The following is a 15,359-nucleotide window of genomic DNA, read 5'->3' on the forward strand; positions in this document are numbered from 1 at the left end:
GGGGGAAGTGGGACAGAGGAAGGGAGGTGAGGAAGGAGGAAAAATCATGTGGAAATGGAAGTGGAATATCACTGAAAAAGTGACACATTCAGGAAGAAATGTGCCATTCCCATAGAGTTCTGCTCAGCCTATTCACACTCACAGAACTCCACAGTTCTTTTCAATCCAATTTAATTTGGATGACTAAGTATTTTGAAATAGCAACTGAAATGTAGTAAAAGCAAACTGTCAGCCATATTTTCTCTGTCTCCTTAAGAGGGAACTGAAGGATAACAGGACACCACAAAAGTTTGTGTGGGAGTTAGGAAAGCATTAATGTTCAGAGGGGGAGATCAAAAGGACAGTAGAGGTTGCGCACAGACATCCAGCTGCAGGCGCTGGGCCCTGTTCCTAGCAGCACTGAGTCTCCAGCTGTGGGTATGGTACTACATGCTGCAGCATCTGCAAGAAAGCTGTCTGGTTTTATCCCCGCAGGAGTCTTCCTCAGGGTGCCTGAGGGCTACAAAAGAATCCAGGGAAGACTTGCTGTACTGCTTTGGTCCTTACACCATTTGGTCTTACTGCTGTGCTGATACCTGACACTGTCCACTCTCCCTCTGCTTAGCTTTATTCAGGACACAGAAAGCCAATTTATCTCAGATAGCTAATTTTTACCCTCTCTAACTTTATGAAAATCTTTAGTGAAATGAGCTCAGACAAATACATTTTTTCTGGGGAACTTTTCAAGGAGCGTGCTGTCCCCTTTTGCCTTCTAAATGCAGTAACTGTCAGTATAGTTATACTGACGAATCTAATCGATATTTTTTGTAATATTTTATCCCCTAGATTCCTCTGTGTTCTGGCTGATTGAAACTTAGGCTACTCTACAGCACTGCTGGTGGGCCAGCATCTTGCTTCTCATGGGTAAAATTCCTGTAATGTCTCTGGTAAAAGCCTTTGTCACAGGTGAAGGAGGTAGGGGAGTATGGGAATACAAACATGCTGCAGTTTGCTTAAAGGGCAGAAACATCTGCTTGAGTCATGAGTGGCTTGTTGGCTGAGTTCAGCAGGGGAGAATCTGGCAATTAATCTGAAGTGTCACTATATTCAATAGAGATTGTTGTAGAGGACTTCTGGGGACATCAAGGTAGCTCTCATGACCAAAGATTGCATATGTTTCTGTGGTTTATTAATTTTTAAAGACTTCGCTGCACTCAAATAGTAAACTTTTTCTATGAATAAAGTCTGCTTAGTGACTTTCTTCATAAATGGTGACCTACTTTGTAGAAATAGGTATTTCAGTATGGATATGGGAGTTTCGAAGAAGATTCATACACCTACAAATTACAGTCTATGGAAAAAGAGCAGTTATTAGCTCTTTAAAGGAATAAGCTCTGAGATAATAAAATTTACACCGCTTGGGGCCAAGTTTGCACTTTTGACTAATTGGAATAATTTTCATATACAAAACCAGAAGCAGAATTTGCCCTTCTTGATGAGTTCACTCCTGTTTTTCTACCTGTTGGAAAATAAGATTCTGCTCTGAGATCACCCTATAGTCCCTGGGCAAGTATAAAAGCTTTCAAAATACTATTTTAGGAATCTTACCTAATCTGAAATCCATTAAAGATTATTAAGTAGAGAAAACAGCGTATGGGTTATATATGAACAACAGATCTTTTTTAAATTTCAATTTCTCAATTTTTTCATCATGTTGTGCAGTATATATATCGTGTATCTCAATGTTGCTATATGCATCATGCAAGAGGACTGATTCAAAACCCACCTCAAACAGTAAAAATTATTTAAAAGGATTCTGGGTCAAGCCTTAACAGACTTCCAGACTCCCAAATATCTTCAATCCTGTTGCTTTTCAAATTTTTATTTTTATTGTTTTTTGGTTGGTTGATTTTTTTTTCTTTTTTACAGATACCTTTTGAAAAGGACCTTATGGACTGGATTTTTCAGTGAAGCTACATGCAAGTTTTTCTGTTGACATTGTCTTTCTCCCCCTTATCTGCATCTTTGTGGAACTGAAATGGCACAAAACCTGAGCCCTGGAACACATGGGCCCACTCCTGCTTTTCTTTTGCCCCTTGTGCCATGGACACAGACACAAAAGAATATATACGGGCAGTTTAGGCTGCGAAGGTCCCTGTCCTGAAGGTCCACTTCCACAACATGGTGGACCTAAAGATCTTGCTGGACATACTGAAGGCCAGTAGTCTGAACCTGGAAAACATACTTGATGCAATAGGAGCTTGAGCTAGAGTACCTGTTCTGAGAGGATCAGAAGTAATTCAGCCTTGCCAGAGTTTCTTAAGGGTGTGCTGGTGTTCCCCAAGAAAACTACAGATTTAGGTCATCCTTTTGGAGGCAAGGGGCTTGCTTCTCAAGGATAGTGCTTCCCAAAGAGTTCTCAGTGAGGTAGGTACAAATGTCTTCCTCTGGCTCTCTGCGGTCCTTTCAGTCCTTGTGCCCCCTTGCAGGTTGTACAGGGGCAGGGGAAGTGGCAGTAATCAGCCTGTGGGGCAAATCCACGCTGGGACAGCTCACAAGACTGCAAGCACATCTGGCACCCCATGTCTGATGATAACAGAGCTCCTCTCCCAGCCGCTGACCCCACCACTAAAGTATGCCTGTGTATGCCCCATCCACATGCTTTTTTGAACACTTCGTGATATTGTGATGACTCTGCTGTGCCCCCTTCTGAAACCATCAGGATTACTAGAAGTTTTCATTTATTTTCTTTTCAAATTTCAGTATCTTACCAATTTATCATTCAGAAATTTTGCCACTTTCTTGCTTGCTCTTTTCTTATTCTCTTCCTGACACCTATCTCTCTTTTTGACAGAAACAATATTCCTATCTTTAGTAAACATTAAAATTCTCTATTCTAATGTTTTGTAAACATTAGGGGACTCAAAGTTATTTTTTTGACTTATTTCATTTGAAGTTTCATCTACTCTGATAAAAGGTGAAGAAAAATCTTCGTGAGACTTTCACTGTTTTTTGGATCAAGAACAAAGGGATTAGTTATTTAATCAATAAATAAATAAAGTACACCATTGAAATATCATGTGCTACAGTGATTGAGCAGTATTGTTCAGTAGGACAACTAAAGTGGTATTGTTCAGTAGGATAACTAAAATCCGTTTTCATTTTAACAGATTTTGAAGAAATTTTTGAGCTTAAAATTTGCTATTTAAAATTTGAACACTTTTTGAGAATACAGTTCCTCAAATTATACACTCACAAATTTGTACTTTTAAAAGCTTCTTATCCCTCTCTTGCTATATAGAAGGTACATATGAGGGGAAAGTGTGGGACCAGCTATCCTGAGAATAAGTAAATGTAGTAACTTGCAGTTTTCAAAAAATGCAAAAAATGCAAAATATAAAAATAATGCCCTCAAAGTTTAATTAATAATTTTGGGGTTTTCCTTCTTTTGGAACAACAACAAATATAGATATGTATACTTTTATATACTTACATGATTTAGAAGCCTTACAGTGCTGTACCCGTTGTCCCTTTGATATGGGTTTTTATTGAATCTCATTAAAGTCCTGATTCTGGAATGCTTCTTTAACCGAACAAACTGAGACTCTAAAGGTTCTCATACCGGAGCAGGACCAAGTCAAACCTTTCTATTGATAAGGGTTACCTATTAGCCCCTAATTTTCAATATTGAAGTCTCAATTATTTTCAAGAAAAAATTCTAGAGATTGATTTTTTTTTGCATTGTTTTGTGTGCTTTCTTAGGAGCAAGTTTTGGATTCTTGATAAAAGTAGAACAAAATATTCCAAATTAACATACACATGACTTCTGGAAAACAAGGAAGTTAAGTATCATTCATACAAATATTTAAACTGTCAGAGACCTTAAAATGGGAGCAAATTTTAAAAAGTTTATAGACCTTCCAAGGCTTTTTATGTTTCTATACCACAGTTCTTCAAACAAATAAGAATAAAGAACTGCTTCAACACTGAGCTCAGTGAACTCTTGCATTCCTTACTAGACTTAAATGAAATTGCTCATGGACAATGATTCTAACTGCCCTAACAACTTTCTATTTTTCACTCCAGTCTTGCTTTCTAGTTAGATGCAAATTAAAGGTACTTTACTGTGTGCTTAGAAACTCTCCTTTTTGCATAATAAGGTGTCATGACTATTATTTAACAGTTAGCCATGTTGCTATACAAATGTATAAGCTGTTCAACAAAGTCAATTTTTAATACAGCTAAAGCTTCTTACACAATGTGAGACTAAGACCACAAAAATTTCCCTTGCGGTATACAGTATTTGTCATGTTCCATGGGAATTTTTCCAGAAATGTTTGTTTCTTTTACTTAAGTTAATTTCTTTTACTGCTTGCTCTAGCAATCAAAACTGTCTCACTATAGTCCCATATTCTCCCACTTACCTGTCTTATACACATAGATGACCAGAAAAGAGAAAAGAAGGGAAATAATTTCCTCAAATCTCAGTATATAATCTAATACAGAATGAATTCTGATCTCAATCTTATGTGAAGTAAAAAATTATGCATTTGTGCCAAAACCAAAATTAATTTAAAAAATTATTTTTATCTGTTTTAATCTTTTTTTCTTCAAAATTACATAGGGTTTTATCATATCACAGCCAACACAGTATTTTCATCATCCCAAGCTCCATATGAGAAAATATTTTCATATATTTTCATTTTAATTTATAATTTTCAGCTGTTGTGATAAAAATGAAAACCTTGTTTATGACCTCCTTATTTAGGAATTTCTTCCTTTCTTCCTTTTTTATTTTCCTTTCCAATTTTTTCATTTTGTCTAAAACATTTGAAATGTCTTCACCTACTGGTATTCTCAAGGTGTTATGTGGTAATAAAAAAACCCATCCTTTCTCCACTCATATCAGATGGTCTTTATCTTCATTACTCTCATATTTATCTGGAACAGACCACCTCACCTATCTTTGCTTTGTTGCCTATCGCTCTTTTACCGCATTCCATTCTACAGCAAAGCTCAGAATTGGAATGGAAGGCAAGTTGTTCCAAAGAAAAATATTTCTATTATAAAACTCACCACAGGTAGAAGATTTGTTTATGTCAGGTTAGCATGGTGTAAACATACTTGAGAGATGACATTTAGTTCTATGTAAAATAAATAGTTGGATTAATTGATATATGTTTTCCCACAATAAAGTATATTTGATATTCCCTACCTCACAGTTATTGCTTTTAGAAATATATCAATCACAACTGCATCTCAAATTATACATTTTTGTATAAAGCACAACATGTGTATGCAAACCAAAATCTAAAAGAAATCTCATTTTCTGAAAAATATTCTGAAAAATATTCCATTCAAATGCATAAAGAAATGTGGCTACTTGGGGTCATTTGTGCATTACGTGCTTTTCTTGAAATGAAAGCGCGATTTGTTTTATGTCGATACAGTTCCATCTGAGATCCTTGCATCCTCCAAAATTGACTATCTTCAGACATTATGAAGCAAATCTGTCTAACAAAAGGCTAGAAGTTACAAAACAAGCATAATGCTGTCAGGCTTCAAGGTTCATCAACTAATAACAATAAAAACCACTTTTAGTGACAATTCTTTCATGAAACCATAACATTTAGTTGCCTCTGTTAATGTTAAAAAGAGGGTTTAATCTCTATGGAATTTAGCTTAATATCATACATCCTTTTCTATGTTAAAAATAAAAAAAAAAAATCCAAACCCAGCAAAATAAACAAATCTTAAATAATTCCAGGGAAAATATAGTGCAAGTGGTTTTTTTATGACTGTCTTAAAGTTTAGCTTAAAGACCTTGAGACCATGATCAGTCATTACAAAAAACCTATCAGCAACTGAAAACAGTTGGGATGGTGTTTCTACCCTTGCTAGCTATGGTGAGTATTGCACTCCAAACACTTAATTATTTTCAACAGTTTGCAAAATAAATCAGTCACATTTAACAAACATCATAATGCTCAGTTTCTTACCAGTGTCCTAATGGTTGGGTAAATCAAAGGAAATTTATTTTATGCAACAACAATAGAGGCGCCAAAATCTGACCTACTGGAAAAAAATACGATTTTACACGGTACCTCTAAAAATGACAGCCAAACACTGACAAACTGATTTCTCGTGGAAAGCTAAAGAGAAGTGGTTTATTCAAAACTTGCTGGCAATATTCACTATTTAGTATAGTCAAATCTTATTATTTTGTTAATAAATTATTCTATCCCAGCCTTGCTTACTCAGCTATGTAAATTAATTAAACTAAATCAATTTCTATGGATTATTTTAAATAAAAATTTGCATAGCTAGTTAATGACCAATCTTTCGCTTTTTGTGGATGGCAAATATGTCCCTATCCACTTTTTCACTCACTGTTCCCCCAGTAGGATCAGGGGGAGAATCAGAATGGCAAAAGATAGAAAACTCATAGGTCGAGGTAAAGAGAATTTAACAAGTGAAGCGAAAAAAAAGAAGTAAACAAACAAGCGATGCAAAAATAATCACATCACCAGGAGATCCCTGTCCATACTACAAGCAATGGCCACCTTGGGAAAATTCCCACAGATTTACCTCTGAGACTGAGGTTTCATGCCATGGAACATCCCTTTGGTCATTTTGGATCAGGTCTCCTGGCTGTGTCTCTTCCCAACTCTTGTGTGAGCCCAGCATACTCACTGACTGGGTAGAGTAGGAAACAGAGAAAGGAAACAGAGTAGGAAACAGAGAAGGCCTTGATAGTGCATAAACAGTGCTCTGTAAAAGTCAAAGTATTGCTATCCACACTGATTTGGCCAGAAATCTAAAACACAGCACCACATGGGCTGTGTAATGCCCCAGTCTGCATGGCAGGTTTAAGGGAAGGTAGCTGGATTTGCTCTCGATGGCACATAGGAGAAACAATAAAATTCTCCAGAGGTTCAAAAACAACTTTTACTTGCAAATTTTAGAACATGCCAATGGAATAAGTACTGGGTAAAGTTTAACTTAGTGAACTTTAACATATCCAGATACAACAAGGCACTTAGCTAGGCACTGAGTGGAATTTTCCTTAGTCCACTTTACAATATATTTTGAGAAGAAGAAGATAAGAAAAGAAAAAGAAAAAAGAGAAAGGAAGATAGTCACCACCCAAGGATCCAGCATGGTCTCAGCAGCTTTTAAATCCAGGGTAGTGGAGTGTGCCATGCAGCACATATTTCACCATGCTCTTATCTGTTCCGGTCTGCTGGGGCCCTCCAGGTGGGCTTATGCTAATTTCAGCACCAAAATCTCATGCTTTACACAGATCCAGAATATTCCTGGTGGTCCCATGAGGTCAACCACCCCCACTACAGTGCAGGCCAGCAGCTGACTTTTCAAATGCTCCTGAGCTACTCAGCACAGTTTGAGAAGGCTCAAGGGAGTGGGGGGAGCAGTGCACCACCCACAGAGTGGGTGCAGAGTGAGCAGTGCTCACTCTGTTCCCCCACCGATTCCCATCAGGTTGTTTTGAGCCAGTCAGCCATTCCTCTAGTCTCCTACAGGCTGCTATGAGGAAAGTTAGCTTCAGCCCAGACAAAGTCAGTACATTCCCCTTTCAAAATGAATAGCTATGTATTTCATTTGAGTCATGGTGGTGAAATCTGTTCATAAGGAAAGAAGAGGACTTAGGTTTGTACTCCTGATTCAGTGGTGAAATGTCTCATTTCATCAAATGGTTAAAGAGATCTGCTCTATTTTTTCTAAATATGGAAACATTGTCATGAGAAAATTACTTTTTTTGCCACAACATTGCCAGGAGGGAAAGTCCTGTTTGTTAACTATGCTGCCGATGCCTAATGGGAGTAAAAGCACTAATAATTATAAAAACAGGTTTTAGACAGATGAAGTGATTATAATTTTTTTTTCTGGGAAAATCTGTGTTTCAATGATTTGAAATGTATTTTAAACTATAAATGTATTCAGAATATTCTTCACATTGTATGGAAATTTTGCATTTAATTGGAAGAGACCTTTAAGTATAGAAAAATCCAAGTGTTTTGCTTTGTTGCTTTTTAAATTACTTAAAATCTAAGATTTTATGCATTCACTTTTTTCTAATCTCTTGACAATCTAGTCAATTTCTCTAAATTTAAAATAATTTTTAAAAATCAATTTGGTATAAGTTCATAATTAGTTATTAATACATTGCTAAACAGTCATCTTACAGTCATTAGTAAATGTGTAATCCTCAAAAGAAACATATGCATTTAACAGCCACAGCTGCCTAGCACTTCATTAAAGGACTAGAAAACTGAGATTTAAGTAATGACCAAAGAGTCCCTTAATCAGCTTTTGTTTTATGGACACAGCTTGAATACAGTTTAATACAGGGGGAAAAGGGAGAGAGAGTAGGAAATGTTAAGACCAAGGTTAAAGTATAACTTAACCATAACAGGTTTAAATTAACCAGGTCTCTTTTCTGGGTTGTTTGAGGTAGACACTAGGAAGGAATTAATTACACTGTAGACAATGAAATACATAGATGAAATATTAGGTCACAAGCATTTAAATTGTGAGAAAATGCTAAGGGTTATAGTATTATTGTGAATGAGAAAGAGAAGGGACTTGTAGATTATGTCTGAGAAGCAATTTGTGATAAAACTTTCTTTGTAGTTTGATCCAAACTCAAAATTTCATGTGATAAGTATAGTTTAACTTACTATAGAGAGAGGAATTATGATCCCCTAATTCATACCTTTTACTGAGAGGCAACTGCATGTGTGCATATCTACAGACTGATTATGCTGAGCAGTAGAACAGAGACTATTGTGACGTATTGACCTTAGTGGAATGCTAGGTGGTCCCCAAGCTACTCTATCACTCCCTTTTCTCAGCTGGACAGTGAAGACTAAGATGGAAAGAAACTTGTAGATTGAAATGAAGCAGTTTACCAAAGCACAAGTGAAAGGTCTTGTGTGCACAAGCAAAGTGGAAAAAAAAAGACTTTATTCTCTACTTCCTATCAGCAAGCAATGTCTGGCCACTTCCCATGAAGTAGGGCTTCAGCACATGTAGCAGTTGCTCCAGAAGGCAAATGTAAATAAGAAATGCCCCTCACTTCCTCCTCCTTTCCTTAGCTTTTATATCTGATCTGACACATGGTATGGAATATCCCTTTTGTCAGTTTGGGTAAGCTGTACTAGTTGTGTCCTCTCCCAGGATTTTACCCATCCCCAGCCTACTGATGAGGGGCAGAATACTGGAGAGACAGCACTCATGCTGTACCAGCACTGCTCAGCAGTATACAAAACACTGGAGTCTTACCAACACCTTTCTAGCTATGAATGCACAGCACAGCACTGTAAGGGCTGCTACGGGAAAATGGAACTTCACCTCAGCCAAGACCCAATACAATTATCCATAGCACACAGTCTGCCACATACACTTAAAGGAGTATTTTGGTTAATAACACTGGCTTAATTGGCACCAATTCATTCACATTCCTAGAGGAAGAAGAAAACTTCTACCTTTGAACCTAGTCTAGCATGAAATAAGTTTCCAGACAAGGAAAATATTGAAGACTGGAGATGAAGCCTCCACATTCTAAATACTTGTAATTTCAAGTAGTACGTGTGGAGTGAGATCACGGAATAAAAGAAAAAAAAAGAGAGGTTGGAAGGAATGTCTGGAAATCAAGACCCCACTCTAATGAAGGATAGTTTAAAACCTTAAATAAGACTGTTCACAACTTCTCCAATCAAGTTTTAAATATCTCCAGGGATAGGGATTCCACCCTTTCCCTGTTCTGGTACTTAACTGCTGTCATTGCAGTGAAGCATTCAGCTTCCTAATGTGCAGTTTGAATTTCCTTTGTTGCAACTAGTTTTTTGCCTTTTGTCTTTATGTGCTGGTTTTAAAACAGAATTAGTATCCTTCATATTAGCTAGTATGGTGCTACTTTGGATTTGTGCTGGAAACAATGTTGATAACACAGGGATATTTTAGTTATTGCTGAGCAGTGTTTACACATCTCAAGGACTTTTCTCCCTCTCACCCCACTCCACCACCAAGGAGGTTGAGGGTGCACAGGGAGTTAAGAGCATTGGGACAGCTGACCCCAAATGATGAGAGGGACATTTCACACTATATGGCATCATTCTCAGCAATAAAAAACTGGGGAACCTTGAGAGTGATGGCATCTGACTTTTGAAGTAACTATCAAATGTGACAGAGCCCTGCTTTCCTGGAGATGCCTGCTGGTGGGAAACAGTGAATGAATTCCTTGTTCTGCTTTCCTAGTGTGCATGGCTTTTGCTTTACCTGTTAAACCATCCTTATCTCAATTCAAGAGTTTTCAGTGTTAGTCTTCTGATTCTCTCCTCCATCCCATCAGTGGTCAGTGAATGACTGGCTGTGTTGGGTTTAGTTGACAGCTGGAGTTAAAGACAGACAGTCCTTTTTGATGCACAACATGGTACTCAAAAGATTCAAGAAAATAACAGATTTGATTAGAATATGCTAGATCACATTTATGAGAATGAATAGCAGAATAATTACTACAGTTTCCCAAACAAGTTCTAGAATACTCAGTCAATATATTTGTCATGAACTTCTCTTCAATTGCAGGAAAAGGAGAAAAATAAAAATAAAATACCCTCCACACACACACATAAAAAGCTAAAACAAGCCTTCAAGGAATTTCAAAGCCTTTTAACTAGCAGAAATGTGTTTTTAAAATAATACAACCAAAGATGACATTAAACATATCTCTTGAAGTATGTCACCTGGGATTAATTTATATAATAAGTAGGCAGGCAAGCTTGTTAAACAATTCTGTATATTGAGAATTTAGATATCAAATGCTCAGGTAACCAGATAATCTGGCTTATTAACGTGCAACAAACAAAATACCTTGGAACAAGGAATAAGGGAAAATTGCTCTGGGGATTACCATATTAATACTATACAATGTCAAACACAATGTAGAAGTAAGACTTAATTTTTTTTTGTATCAAGCACTAAATGGAAATAGAAAAGAAGATAGAATCTTCTGTTTCTGTGTTCCCGGAGAACATGATGTTGATTAATGAGCTACAAAGTAAGAAGCTGAACTTGGAATATTAACATCTAGAGAAATTTGAGTAAAATTACTTATTTTTATCTCAAGAAATTTGCTTTTGTTGTAAAGAATTAGTTTTTTACTTTGTTCATAGATTTTATTATATTTGAAGTAGCAGGTTTAGGTTTTTTGTTACAAGATATGGATCCTTTACAATATTCCATTCCTGGCTTTGAAAAATTGATCACTGATAATCTTCTTGTTGAACCTGTGCCAGTATTTCTTGCTGTGGTGTGTAGTAGAAGAAAAGTAGCCTCCTACAACAGAACCATATTGAAATACTGTGACTACATAAGCCTGATACTTCTACTTCAAACCAACCCAGAAATTGTTAAGCAGTACTTTTCTGCCAGGCATCATATGAGGAGAGTAAAATATTTCTAACAGCTTGTGAGGGAAGAATACAAAACTTGTTTTAAATATAGGGAGCATTTTTATACACTTATGAATCTACAAATGGAGTTAGGCAAAAGGAAGGTGGGGTTGGTGGGGAAAGAATACAATTTTAGGAGTTGTGACAGTGATTCTATGTCTGTATTGTGTTTCTGTCAAGGTCTAATCACTAGTGCATACTAGTTTGTTGTGTAGATTTTTTCATTTTGAGTTTTAAAATCTTAGAGGGGTCATAGTCTCATTCTTTTTGGAGATTGCTTGTCTTCCTTCAAACACAGAAATGTGGTTGGTCACTGCTGAACACAACCAAGAATTTAAAATTCATCAAAATAAAATACTGGTTTTGTGCTAAAGACTGTGATTCTCCTGAGCAGATTTGCCTAGTGAATCATCTCCTATATCACTCTTCTGTAAGTAGTCTTTTTCTATCTGGTCTGCACACAGATCATCTTGATTTTTTGTTTCACTACATTAAGTGCAACACTTCAGTAACAGAAAGAGAAAGAGACCATAAAAAAGAGACAAATTTCTTCTGTTTCAGTCTATTGCATCCCATGGTATATGGGTCTGGTGAATATGCAACTGGAGAGGAAATCATCTTCCAATCTGCTCCAGATCCCTGGTCTGGATTGAGACCAAATCACCATTTCTCAAAGTTTTTCACTGCACATCAAAGCACAGACATTGACCATCTGGTTCTTATCATTGTGTGTACTTCCTCTTCTTTCTTCTTTCTGCTGCAGTTTTAGGAGAAATATTTTCCAGGACAATACTGTCCTCAGAAAAAGTAAAAAATCAGGAATCTCTTCCTGTAAAAGAAATTTCATATGTATATCTCTGTCCTGTGAATTTAGCTCAGAACAGTATACTCATAGAGAGTTATCCAAAGCAGAAAGAGGACAAAACAACACACTGTGAAATTTCTAGCAAAACACCTGTTGTAAAAAGAAAACAAAACATATCAGATATGAGGTTCTTATATGTAGATGAGAATTTCACTGTTAGAAATCTGTTAGCTTTGGCTCTGAAAAACAAAAATTTATTTTATGATGTGGAATTCACGTCGTGATAGTGATAAACGTTTCCATTTTAAGGGTCCACAGTTCCAAAAAGTGACTTTTTGTTGCTATTACATGTGAATATTTTTTTGTAGACAATAGGAGAGAATATTCTAAGAATATTACTCAGTTCATGCTACTGCATGATAACACATCCTTGATATTTTGAGAAATTTTTAGAAAAAAACAAACTGGAATATAACAGAGGGTACAAGTGGATAAAAAAAAAAGAGGAAAAGTTTTCAACCCAAGAAATGAGTTGCAAAGGTTCTGTTTTCAGTAACCAGCAGTCACATGGTACAATTAACACAGCTAAGGGAAGAATTAGCGTCTCTTAAAGCTACAAAACTGATTATTGTGCACATGCAGTCAACACCCCTGCAAATCGTATCCCAAAGTCCAAATTTTTTATTTGGAAGTACAGAAACCAAGTGAAGCTGATGAATGAATAGAATAGAATAGAATAGAATAGAATAGAATAGAATAGAATAGAATAGAATAGAATAGGAGTAGGAACAGAATAGACTATTTCAGCTAGAAGGAGTATACAATGATCATCTAGTCCAACTGCCTGACCAATTCAAGGCTGATCAAAAGCTAAAGCATATTATTAAGGGCATTTTCCAAATACCTTGTAAACACTGACAGGCTTGGGGCATCCACCACCTGTCTAGAACGCCTGTCCCACTGGTTGACCACCTTCTTGGGATTGAAGTGCATGGGGAGGTTTTCAACCCTTCCCACTCATTCTGTCACTGGATACTGGGGAGAGGAGTTCATCACTCCCTGTCCACTTCCTTACCTCAGTAAGCTGTAGAGAGCAATGAGATCAACCCTCAGCCTTCCTTTCTCCAAAGTAGACAAACTCAAAGTTCCCAGCCACTCCCCATAGGACATACCTTCCAGCCCTTTCAACAGCTTTCCTGCCCTCCTCTGGACTCATTCAAGAGCTATATAATAAAATGTAGAAAAGTTCTACACTCACACCAGCATTATGCAACCTCCTACCATGTGTTAATGTCGCTGTCTCTTTCATGTGGCAATTCTCAACACAGTATCACAGTGATCAGTTTGGACATTCCATGTAATCAGTCATCTCTATAATAATCAGTATTTAGAAAGCTAATATTTGAGAAAAAGTAATGATTACATCTTCTTGTCATTGCTCTGTATTAATAATCAGCTACAAAAAATATATTTTAATGTACTATACACAATTTATTTTAAATATAGGAAGTTTATCACAGTTGCATTTTTTCTTATTTTGTATGGTACTTTGTTTATTATTTAAACTTTGAAATATCTCAAATATCCAAGGCAAATTACAGATAAACTGACAAGACTGTGCATACATTATGCAGTCTTGTGACAGACCAAACAATAGTGTGATCTCTGTCACACTATTGCAGAAATTGCAAAAAATAAAAAGATAAGCTGTTCAGCTGGATGCATGCAAGAAGAAATTGTGATCAACTTTTCAACAGCAAATTAACACTGTTTTCTCTTATGTTTTCAGAACCTGATCACGTGTGTTGGGTACTGCAGGAGAACATTTATATCTTTCTTCATATGCAACTCCTCTAGCTCCAAAATCCTCAATATTTAGCCAGAAAAGTATGGGCTGAATGCCTATATAATTCTTTCTTCTAAGATACTGAATCCATGCAAAACCTTTTGCATTTTTGAATGTCCTTTTGATACGTCCTTTTCATATCAACAATAATCAATGTTTGTGTTCACTAAAACTTTCCAAGTTCTTCTACAGGGTACAGTACCATATTGCTGACTCATCCAGATCAGCTCTACTACTGTGTTTATGCAGTATTGCATTGTCATAAACCACAGTGCAGCTGTTGAATATGTGAATAAATGTAGAAATTTAAGAACATAAGATAAGTCAAAACCAACCTGGAGAGCAGCCCATTTTATGAAATATTTGCAGAACTCAGGATCTGAAAATTGAATGTGTTTATGGAAATAGGAATTTTCATCTCTGGTCTACCGGGACTGTTGTTCAAGGGTATTATATTATGCTACATTACATTATATTATATTATTCCCCATGCAGCGCTACAGGCTGGGCACAGAGTGGCTGGAGAGCAGCCAGGCTGAAAGGAACATGGAAGTTTGGATTGACAGGAAGCTGAACATGAGCCAGCAGTGTGCCCAGGTGGCCAAGAAGGCCAATGGCATCCTGGCCTGTATCAGGAACAGTGTGGCCAGCAGGACCAGGGAAGTGATTCTTCCCCAGTACTCAGCGCTGCTGAGGTCACACTTTGAGTACTTTGTCCAGTTCTGGGCCCCTCAGTTCAGGAAGGATATTGAGGTGCTGAAGCAGGTCCAGAGAAGAGCAACAAGGCTGGTGAAGGTGACTCAAGCACAGGTCCTACAAGGAGAGGCTGAGGGAGCTCAGGCTGTTTAGCCTGGAAAAGAGGAGGCTCAGGGGAGATCTCATCACTCTCTACAACTCCCTGAAAGGAGGTTGTAGGCAGGTGGGGGTCGGTCTCTTCTCCCGGGCAACCAGCAGTAGGACAAGAGGGTATGTTCTTAAGGTGTGCCAGGGGAGGTTTAGGTTGGATATTAGGAAGAAACGTTTTACAGGGGGAGTAATCAGACATTGAAATGAGCTGCCCAGGGAGGTAGTGGATTCACTGTCCCTGGAGGTTTTTAAAATGAGACTGTATGTGGCACTTACTGCCATGGTCTAGTAACCATGGCAATGTTGGAACAAGGGTTGGACTTGATGATCTTGTAGGTCTTTTCCAACCTTCTTGATTCTATGATTCCATGATTATAAAAATTATGGGTTTGTGGTTTTTTTGTTTTGGTTT

The 15,359-nt window shown here is 37.1% G+C and overlaps 1 long non-coding RNA gene across 1 annotated transcript; it reads right to left on the reverse strand.

Moving 5' to 3' along the window:
- Positions 1-5,318: 5,318 nt before the first annotated feature.
- On the reverse strand, positions 5,319-6,045 carry LOC120324335. The gene is made up of 2 exons (XR_005565577.1): positions 5,979-6,045; positions 5,319-5,489 (listed from the first exon to the last, which is right to left on the reverse strand). It is a non-coding gene; the product is annotated as an uncharacterized LOC120324335 (long non-coding RNA).
- Positions 6,046-15,359: the final 9,314 nt, after the last annotated feature.

This window comes from Pipra filicauda, unplaced genomic scaffold (genome assembly GCF_003945595.2).
Source record: "Pipra filicauda isolate LSUMZ 115617 unplaced genomic scaffold, ASM394559v2 scaffold49_size4853605_pilon, whole genome shotgun sequence".
Lineage (NCBI taxonomy): Eukaryota > Metazoa > Chordata > Aves > Passeriformes > Pipridae > Pipra > Pipra filicauda.